The sequence below is a fragment of the Ictidomys tridecemlineatus genome, chromosome 11, assembly GCF_052094955.1.
Source record: "Ictidomys tridecemlineatus isolate mIctTri1 chromosome 11, mIctTri1.hap1, whole genome shotgun sequence".
Lineage (NCBI taxonomy): Eukaryota > Metazoa > Chordata > Mammalia > Rodentia > Sciuridae > Ictidomys > Ictidomys tridecemlineatus.
The window spans coordinates 118,998,519-119,008,437 of record NC_135487.1 but is presented as its reverse complement, the minus strand read 5'-3'; the positions used below and the strand labels follow the sequence as shown (position 1 = coordinate 119,008,437).

Here is a 9,919-nt window from a genome sequence, read left to right as displayed (position 1 = left end):
TGTTTTCTCTTGCAAGAGATAAACCAGCAGTGGAGGTGGTGTGTGCAAAAGTTGAGAGAAAGAGAGAGAGAGAGAGAGAGAGAGAGAGAGAGAGAGAGAGAGAGAGAGAGAGAGAGAGAACAGATGCAAACCCCAGCTGTCTTCCCCATGACAGCTCTGATTCTCCTTTCTGTGACAAGCAGCGATCCTTAGGCCTCAGAGGAAACATTATAAGTGAGAAATAGAAAAGAAATTACTTTGCCCTGAGCGGCCAGTGGAACCAAAGCAGAAGAGTGGAGCGCCCTTTTCATCTGCCTGAGGTGCAGGACCTGGGAACCTGCAGAGCTCTAGAGCCTTGGTCAGTAAGGACGTCTGGGCATGTGTCTTCCAAGGCACAGAGTTTACCCCCTTCTCCTCGCTGACTCTCACTGGCCTTCACCGCCCAGAGCTTGAGAGAGCTGAGCGCAGACAGTGAACTGCGTCCAACCAGCGCAAAGCGAGGCTGGACTCCCCGTTGCCCCCACCTGCGCTCCGTCCCTAAGGCGGGGGAAGGCGTAGGCGGGGCGCCAGCTGCGCTCTTGGACTAGGGCGGAGCGCACAGCGTGGTAGCCTCAGGGATTCTGCTTTCCCCACTTTCGCTTCTGGACCCGCAGGGGGCGGGACTCCTTGTTAGACTCCCTTGCCACCTCCTCCCCTTCGCGCTGTCGGTCCCCCTTCCCTCCCACCTCTTCCCCAGTGAACCGCTCCTCCGCCGGCAGCAGGCGGGCAGGCGAGCAGCACAGCGGCGGTGGAGACACGGGTGTGCGAGATGGACGGCTGCAGCAGCGAGACCAAGCTCCAGCGTCCCACGTGCATCAAGCTGGGCGTCCAGGGCACAGACTTCTGCTCACAGGTAGATCCCGCTCCCCAGGAGCGCTGCCACCTCTGCGGACCCTTCCTCCTCTTCATTGCAATATTTATACCTGCACATAACACAATTTGGTCAATTTCATCCCCCAGTACTTGCGCTTTCTCTCCCATCCTCCCGCCCCTTGACCCCATCCTTTACACTACTGTTCTCTCTTCTGTCTTTATGAGATGTTGCATCCCCCCCCTCCCTTTTCTCTCTACCTTCCACATATAATGGATTCAGATGACCCTCACTCTCTGAGTCTGGCTTATTTCACGTTACACCATATTCTCTAGATTCATTTTCCTACTAATGACATAATTTTGTTTTGTTTTCCAGGGCTCAGTAAAACTCTGTTGTGTCTATATGTATCACATTTTCTTTTGTCTTTTCATCTGGTGACAGACACCTAGGCTGCTTGTAGGACTTGGCTATAGTTAATTGTTTTACTATAAACATGAATTGTGCATGTTCTGCATGTTTATAAACATGATTGTGTTTGCTCTATATGTGCTAACTAAGAGTTCTTCTGGATAAATACTGTGGAGTGGTGTAGCTGGGGCATATGGTGGTAATATGACTACACTATTGAAGAACCTTCATATTGATTTCCATAGTGGTTGATCAATTTAGGATTCCACTGAGGGTCCCTGTTCCCTTTTCCCTGCATCCTTGTCAGCATTTCTTACTATTTGTACTCTTGATGGTTGGCATTCAGACTGGAGCGAGATACAACTCAGTGTAGTTTTGATAAATTATTTTTTAAAAGGAGAAAAAATCCTGAAAATTAAGAAAGGAACTTTCGGCCAGGCATGGGGGCGCCCTCCTGTAATCCCTGTGGCTCTGGAGGTGGAGGCAGGAGGGTCTCGAATTCAAAGCCAGCCTCAGCAATTTAGAGAGGCGCTAAGCAACTCAGTGAGACCCTGTGTCTAGTAAAATACAAAATAGGGCTAGGGATGTGGTTCACTGGTTGAGTTTCCCTGAGTTAAGTCCATTGGACGCCCCCCTCCCTCCCAACCAAAAAAAAAAAAAAAAACAAGAAAGGCACTTTTGCATGACCATGTGATCCTAATATCATTCTGCATTGTTATATGCAAATTTATGTCAAGAAATTGTTATTCCATAGTGAATTTTTCTTCAATTAATAAGCTTATGCTTTACATTAATACTTAAGCAAACCAGAAAAAGTTTAAAATAATAATCTTTGTGATAGAACCATCCGTACGCTATATAAACTGTAGTATTTTCATATCATAAATGAGCATAAAGACTATTTTGTCTCCATCTTATCATCATAATATTAGATGTCACTCACTACTATTGGCTATTCGTCCTTTTCTCTTCCCCTTGACTTCTGTGTTTTGTTGAAATGATATTCTTTTGGACATTCCTTTTTTAAAGTTTCTCAACATCCAGAATTGCTATGTATTTGGGAGCTTTGTTTGATCTATAGAACACAGAGATGTATTCTGGAAGTCCAGTAGGTAGAGAAAAGTTCCTGTATTAAGTGTCCCTGGCTTTTGTTGTTGCCTCATGTTCCAAGAGCTCTGATATCCAGTTTAGAATCCAGTTAGTCAAATAGAAAGACTCTAAAAGGGAAACTTTGTCCTAACATCAATATTCGTATTTTCAAATTTAAGTTTGAAATTCCATATATGAAATTTTTAATATTTTAATATCTGGAGTTTATGGCAAGCAATTGGCAAACATTTTTTGTGCACTTACTGTGACAAAGTGCTTGGAATTCAAACATACAAGATATAAGACCCTCAGGTGGTGTGTGGTATAGTTGCATAAAGTGGCAAGCAGAAAAAGAATTTGTGCACGTTCTGTATCTGTTGGATGGGAATTAACAGAGTGCCATAGAATCACCTAGAAACAGCAACTGAGCGAATTGTAAGCACCAGTTATCAGAACATCCCACTGATAGACTCACTTTAGAAAGCTAGGTAGGAATCAGTCAGGCAATGACATGGTATGAGGCAGGAGTTATAAGTCATTGGAAATGCCATATTAAGGAGTAAGGGACTGAAGGTGCACAGAAATACTCAAGCTTGACCATCTAGAGAACCCAAAGTGGTTTGCAACACTAGAATTAGCATTTTTGTTTTAAAGTGCAAAGAAGCAGGTCAAATTAGTGAAAAGGATCCAAATCATGAAACACCAATCCCCCCAAATAGAATTTTTCTAAAAACAAAGAGTGATATTGAATGATATTAATGACAATAATGCAATCGGGTATACTTTCTGTGAAAATTGCCTTGATAGAGTTATTAGAGTCCTTTATTGTATGTGTGTATATGTAGTTAAGTGAATTGAGGAGGAAATGAATAATAAGTATACTATTATAATAATTGTTGAAGATCTGAGCTCTGGAAAGACAAATATGAATATAAAGGAAGAATACTATTTCAGAATTGTGATTAGAAGAATTTATTAATTTATGAGGGTTCTAAGCCTTTCATCTCTTCCTCACCATGAAAAAGGTTTTGAATTTGCCTTTACACAGTCCTCTGTGATTACTGGGGTAGTTTTATAGCTCCCACCTGGGTAGAAGCTGATTCAAAGCCAGTGAAGTCTCTAAGATGTCAAAAGAAAGGAGGAAGACTGCTCATGGTCAATGGGAGATGAACTGAAAAAGAATGGACAGAAGATAAAGGTTGTTGCCTAGAGTAATTTCTGGAGCCAAGCATTTTGTTATTTTAGTGCTTCCTTTTGGCACTGAAGGCTGGGGGATGTTAAATGAGAATAGAAAGTCAATAAGAATGGACAAATCTGTATTAATATTTCGTGGGAAAGTCTGTTAATATATTTAATCTGTTAATGTATTTAAAGGAAGGTAGAAAGCAGAAGGGAATGCAGAAAGTGAATCAATTTTATTAAATGAAGGAAAAGATCAATTTCAGTATCTTCTAAGAAATTCCTATTATCAAGTTAGTCTTCAATTTTTTTTTAACAATGAGCTGTCATTGATGTCATAAAATCAGTTTCTGAACTGAGAAATAAGTAGTCTTGCAGCACTTGTAGATTTATTTACATTTTTTTGGTCTTTATTATAACATTTGAACATTTTATCCAACATTATGCTCTTAACCCCCATCCTCACTGTTTGTGAAAGTTTGAAATACAGTAAGCAAATAGCAATTTGTGTCTTCCCACTTTTAAAGAAAAAAAAAACCTTTTTACAAACAAAACACTTGTAGAAGTCACTCAACAATTAGGCAATAGTATTTAACTTAGAGATATACACAATCAACTCCTTTTCAGTCTAACGTTGACACTTGCCAAACACTACATTATTGGATAATATCAAGTCTGTCTTTTCATATTCAATATCATTTTCTAGGGTTGAATTGCATAACAACCATTATTCATAATTCTATTAATTACTCCCTTTGACTAAAACAACCTCATTGTAGTTACTAATGGATCTCTTCAGTGCTTATTAACACACTACCTTGAATACAACTCTCATGTCTGCTAGCACAATGCACTTTGACCTTCCTAGTACCTGATGTGCTCATCAATAGTACCTTTAACTAACAAAGTAAGAGGTGCTTGAACTGCTGTCTTTTTAATCATCAAAGTTTCCATAGAGCTCAATAATTTTTGTTCTTGTTCTTATCTCAATGAAACTGTCCTTTCCCAATATGTTTTTTAAGAGAAATATACCAAGTATTAAAGAATCAAAATGATGGACTATATTGAAAATCAGTAGTAAGATATGAGAATTATTTTTAATCTTAAATTATATTGACAAATATGATTACATTTTAACCAATTAATCAGTCCTATTTTGCAGGTGTTCAACTATTGAATCTCAGTACTGTGTTACAATGTACTTCATTGTGATTTGGGAGCTCTGAAGGAAGGCAAAGACAGCCACAAGACATGTTCAGGGTCTAACTTTGTACTCCTGTGAATTGAGAGATTGCAAAACACATGCTCACTTATCAAAAGGAAAAAACAAAACAAAACTACTTTTCTCGATCTGAGATTTGATGTGATTTTTTAAAAAAAAAAAAGAGGAGAGAATCTTTTTAATATTTATTTATTTATTTATTTTTTAGTTTTTCGGCGAACACAACATCTTGCTTGTATGTGGTGCTGAGGATCGAAACTGGGCCGCACACATGCCAGGCGAGCACGCTACCACTTGAGCCACATCCCCAGCCCTTGATGTGATTTTAAAGTAGTTTCTTTTGTACCAAATTCAGGACTACATGAGACAAGTATAAATTTATCATCATGTATGTAGTACTTAAAACTACTTCTTATAAAACTGAAATATGAAAGCAGATTTTCAAAATGTTGCAAACGGTTGCTTTTTAGTGTCTTTTCCAGTGGCAGTGTTTATTCTAGAATCTTTTTTCGGATCTTTTACTTTGTGACATCTAGCAAACTTTACTGATAATCAGGGGTGAATAACTTATAAATATCTACAATAAGTATGTAATCAAATCTGATGAAAAAACATTTATGCATGCTTATTACATTTCTCTATATATTTTCAAATGAACTATTTTAAGGATTGCTATTTAAAACTTTATTCTGAAGATGTTAAACTAGAAATGTTCTTTTTGTAATGAATACTCCAGTACAAATAGGAATATTCAAAATTAATCTGGTATTAGTAGTGGCATTTAAAATCCAGTCTTTATATTTGATTTTGTTTTGTCCTTGTCTTCAGTCTGGTGCTAATTTGTATGTTAGTATGAACATTTTCAGGAAATAACTTTGTTCTTCAGAGTCACTTCTAAATACTTGGCATCTAAAATGTTATTAGATGAAAATGGATTGCATTTCATAAAAAAGGACATTTTACAAGACTGTATAATCATAATAAAATAATGACTGGACTACTAATGGGAATTAAATGTGATGCTGGGTGTTCTGACCTGTGGCCTGGAAGCTAGATCTGCATATAAAAATATTTCTATCCCTGCCTGTGAATGTTGAAACTCAAAATAATTAATTCCGTCAAATAATTAATTTTGTTGATAGGACTAAGTTCAGAATATACAACCTCACACACATGTATTACAATTATTCAGAATAACAAGATGATATAAGACAATAATCTTCGATTCTGGCTGTCAAACTTGCTCAGATCATTTCTTTTAGTACTTTTGCGTTTCATGTTACTAACTTTGAATGTAGCATATAAATCATTATCACTACTGCCATTCATGTAGAGTATATTTATTGTCATTGAAGGTTGCTTTTTGTGTGTAAGTATAGGAAAAACTAGTGTTTGTACAAAACACTGCAGTGATATACTCTTCTGAAACTAAGAAAATGCAGCCATGTAATTGTTTTGTATATCATACAGGTCTCTGCATGGAGCTGCAAGTGGAGGAGGATATGAATGAAGTGCTGATGGACTCATTGAAAGAGGTGCTTTGGGCTCATTCCAGCTGTCATGACTTGTCTCACTTTTCTGGCCTCCCAAGCAAGAGTCCAGCCTCCCTCTCTGAGGAACATGTGGTTTACTCTACTCTGGATGGGGCCAGTGAATACACTGCTTCCATGAAAAAGGTGGTGGAATGGGGCTGTAGCTTGGTGGCAGAGTGCTTGGCTATGTGTGTGAGGCACTGAGTTTGATCCTTAGCACTGCATAAAAAACTAAAGAGATTAGAGCATAAAAACAAAACAAATAAAACTGTCCATCTACAATTATTAAAAAAAATTAAAAAGAAAAAGGTGGCTCCTGGTGGGTTCCCAGGTAGCCTCTCTATTCTTCAATTTCAACCCTCTATGTGGGTAGAGAGATCTCCCTGCAGGCAGGTCCCATAGTTACTCATTGGTATGAGTCAAACCCTAGGACCAGGTCTGAAGTACAGGCATTGGGTGGGTCAGGTAGCTTGCACTCTTCCAACTTTTAGCCCCACCTGTCCCTCCTGGCACTCACTGGCAAATGCAAGTTATGGAACATTGCAGGCAGGGATGAGGAGAGTGAATGTATTCAAAGAATCTCATTTAGTTCTTTAGCATGCAGATGCCTAATCATCTATCCAAAAGACTCTTTTGCAGTGGGTCCTCTTATCTCTCCTCTACTTGTGCTGTTAAAATATCAATTCTCCGCAGTGTTTTTTGAACATTTGTGGCTATCCAAGAAGGACAGCAAAATCGCTATTATGTTTCAAAATGGTACCATGTTTGCTTGGCTCTAAGCTCCAGTCCCAAATTCTCATTGCCTATGTATGGCATTTTCCCTGAAGATAAGGCTTTACCCTGTCACCTGCAAAATCCATTAATAGCCAAGGATACTGTGTCAATGGCACACCAATAAATGTTTCCTTTGTGAGAGTTTGCATATTCCATCTAAATCTATTTTCAGTGTCTTTTCTAATCTGAACCAACATGAAACAAAGTGTCTGCTGAGGGAACTTACCCATGTGTTTTAGAAGGCAGCTAGGCACTTTTACCAGAATCTCTTGGGGGGGGGGGAAAGTGCATGCTTGACTTTTTTCCAGAGTTCAGAGACAGGATCTGGGTCAATAATTTATCAGAACAGGACTTCCTACTCACAAGGCCAGTTTTTGTGGTAAGTGCAGGGTACCTTCTTTTAAGTTCTCCTTCAGTATTCTTCTCAGGACATCCCAGTGTACCCAGAGAACATTTATATGCTCGTGTTTGCAATGTGTAAAGCAGGAGTAGTTTAATGTGGCTGGTCCAGTCTGGTTTTATTGGCAGGAAATAAATAACATGGTAAGGATGAAGGACAGGAGCCAATGCCCCCAGGTAATTCTGATCATCCAGGGGTGCTGAGCTAACCAATGTGATATGTTGATTGTATATATTCTTCCCTCCAGATCCAGGGAAAAATTGGTCTTCTGTATGTTTGTACGTATTGCACAGAGTTTCAAAGTGTGTTTTTAAAGGATATTGCTTGCTTTCTTCCATATTCCTGTATTAAAGGTCAAAACTTATTATTTCTGAACTTACTGAAATAGAGTTCAAGTAAACTATGAATGCTCATGGGCTTCTGGCATTAAATGAGTCAGAATTGCACTGAAGGACTCCTCATGATATCTTCAGAAACACCTCTCTCAAATCCTTATCGCTTCTCAATGCTGCATGCATTCTGATGCATTCCTTTCTACCTGGGTCAGGAAATTCTTTGTTCTAAGTCATGCTCAGGCTTGAGAGCTGTCACCCAGTTACCCCAGCAGTCCCCAGAAGGGAGAGATGCCTAATTGTTCCTCAGTCAGCATCTCAAGGACTTCCTCACATGGAAGACTCTGACAGTCCCCTGGGGAAGGTCCTCTGAGAGCAAATTGCTGATAGGAACAGGCTGGCACAGCACTTTGTCTCCAAGCTCAACCCAGGTGGAAGGACAGAGAGAAACACGACCATGTACACACAAGCTGCTGATTACTACCAATTCCATTCACCCAAACAGCAATGTCATTCCCCACATAAGTTTGTTTTCCTTTTGGTACTTGTAGAGTTACTCTGAATGAATCAGTCTCGGGATTTCCTGTACCCAGGTCCCATCCACCTTCTCATGTAGAGTCTAAATGCAGGGTTAAATTCAGACTTCCTTCCACATACTTCATCTTTTGTAGTAGGCCTCTCAAAGCAAGGAATGCAGTTAGATATATATCTGTACTTATGTATGTTTTTATCTATACATATGTACGTGTACATGTGTATACATATACATTTATATGCCTAAATGTATAAATATATACACATGTACAAATATATTTTTTAATAGTATCAAAAGAAAAGTACCAAGAAAGTACATGAAGTACCAACATTGGGTGTGTAGTAGTCTGCAGGAGGTAAACTGGCAAGTGCAAGAATGTGTGAACAATTGCTCAAAAAGTACCAGAATATTGGTTTGAAGGCTTCAAAGGGATATTGTCATAGAAATCTGTGTCCAAATCCTACTATCCCATCATTCATTGAGTTCTAGTTATAAATTTCCCCTTGTATCCTACCTTAGGGATTTTAATTTCCTGATTGAATTTCAGGCACCAGAATTGGCCTCCTGAAGCTGCAGGAAGATGAAGATGCTTCTTTCTTCCTCAGTAGGCATATCAAGGACCTCCTCATCCAGCATGACCCTGAGGGCCATGGAGAGGAACTGGCTGAAGAGCACAAGTTGGCAGAGCATTTTGTAAGGTGCCCAGAGGCCCTGCTCACAGAAAGATGTTCCAAGGTGCCCAGCTCATGAGAGATTCCATTAGGCAAGTGATATTTGTACCTGCTCTCCTGGTATCTGCATCTTGTGTGTGGTCTTGAATGATGGAGACTGCCTAAGTGGGAGGACAGTAGATTCACCCACTAGGCAGAGGTCATACTATCCCATATGTTCCTTCCTGAACCAGGCATGTGCCTTTAAGATGGCAGGCAGCAAATACCTAGCATACTTTCAGGAAGGAGAGTGTGACAGGTGCAAGTTTGTGAAATTGAAAAGAGCATGGCCTAAGAAAGAAAACTTTTAAGGAATTTGCAGGCTGATTTAATTGTGGGCCAAGGGAGATTTATCTTTTCTGGTTATGTTTTCTCTTCTCCAAAATATTGCTTAAAATGCACATGGCATGATAGCTGTAGCATGTAAACAGGGAATGTTTATGAGTGTACTTTCTAAAGTCACTCTCAGGGTTTGTTTTAGGGAGTTGAAGTAGTAAAATCTGAGGGTGGGATGTAGGGTACACTTTAATACTTAAGAAGTGACATGGAGAGAATTTTCCCTGGTTAAGTGATAGGAGCAGGCATGGAGGGTCCTGTGTAGTTCCTAGATGTATGGAGTTCCTAGATGTATGACAGGGTTGTCTTTCTTCCCTGAAGAGGAATGCATATGTTTTCTATGAAAGGCGTATTGGGAAGTAAATCACTGTGCCTGGGAAGCAGCCATGTAATGGGAGGTAGGTATAGCTGAAATTTACCAGCATTCACCAGTTGTTTCCAGTTTCTGTTCATGTGGGGAAAAAAGGACATTTTTCCCTCTGCCCAGTTAAACAACTAGCATGCTGCTCGTGAGATCTACTTTATGGGGGCCACTTTGTTTCATGGATAAGAATACCTGGGCAGGCCATT

General features: G+C 39.6%; 1 long non-coding RNA gene across 2 annotated transcripts; it reads left to right on the top strand.

Moving 5' to 3' along the window:
* The first annotated feature begins 607 nt into the window (after positions 1-607).
* On the top strand, positions 608-7,388 carry LOC144367791 (uncharacterized). Of its 2 annotated transcripts, XR_013427287.1 has the most exons (4): positions 608-871; positions 4,939-5,118; positions 6,201-6,406; positions 7,345-7,388. It is a non-coding gene; the product is annotated as an uncharacterized LOC144367791 (long non-coding RNA). The 2 variants fall into 2 exon arrangements; XR_013427286.1 differs by lacking the exon at positions 7,345-7,388 and having other exon boundaries at positions 6,201-6,921.
* The last annotated feature ends 2,531 nt before the right edge of the window (positions 7,389-9,919 follow it).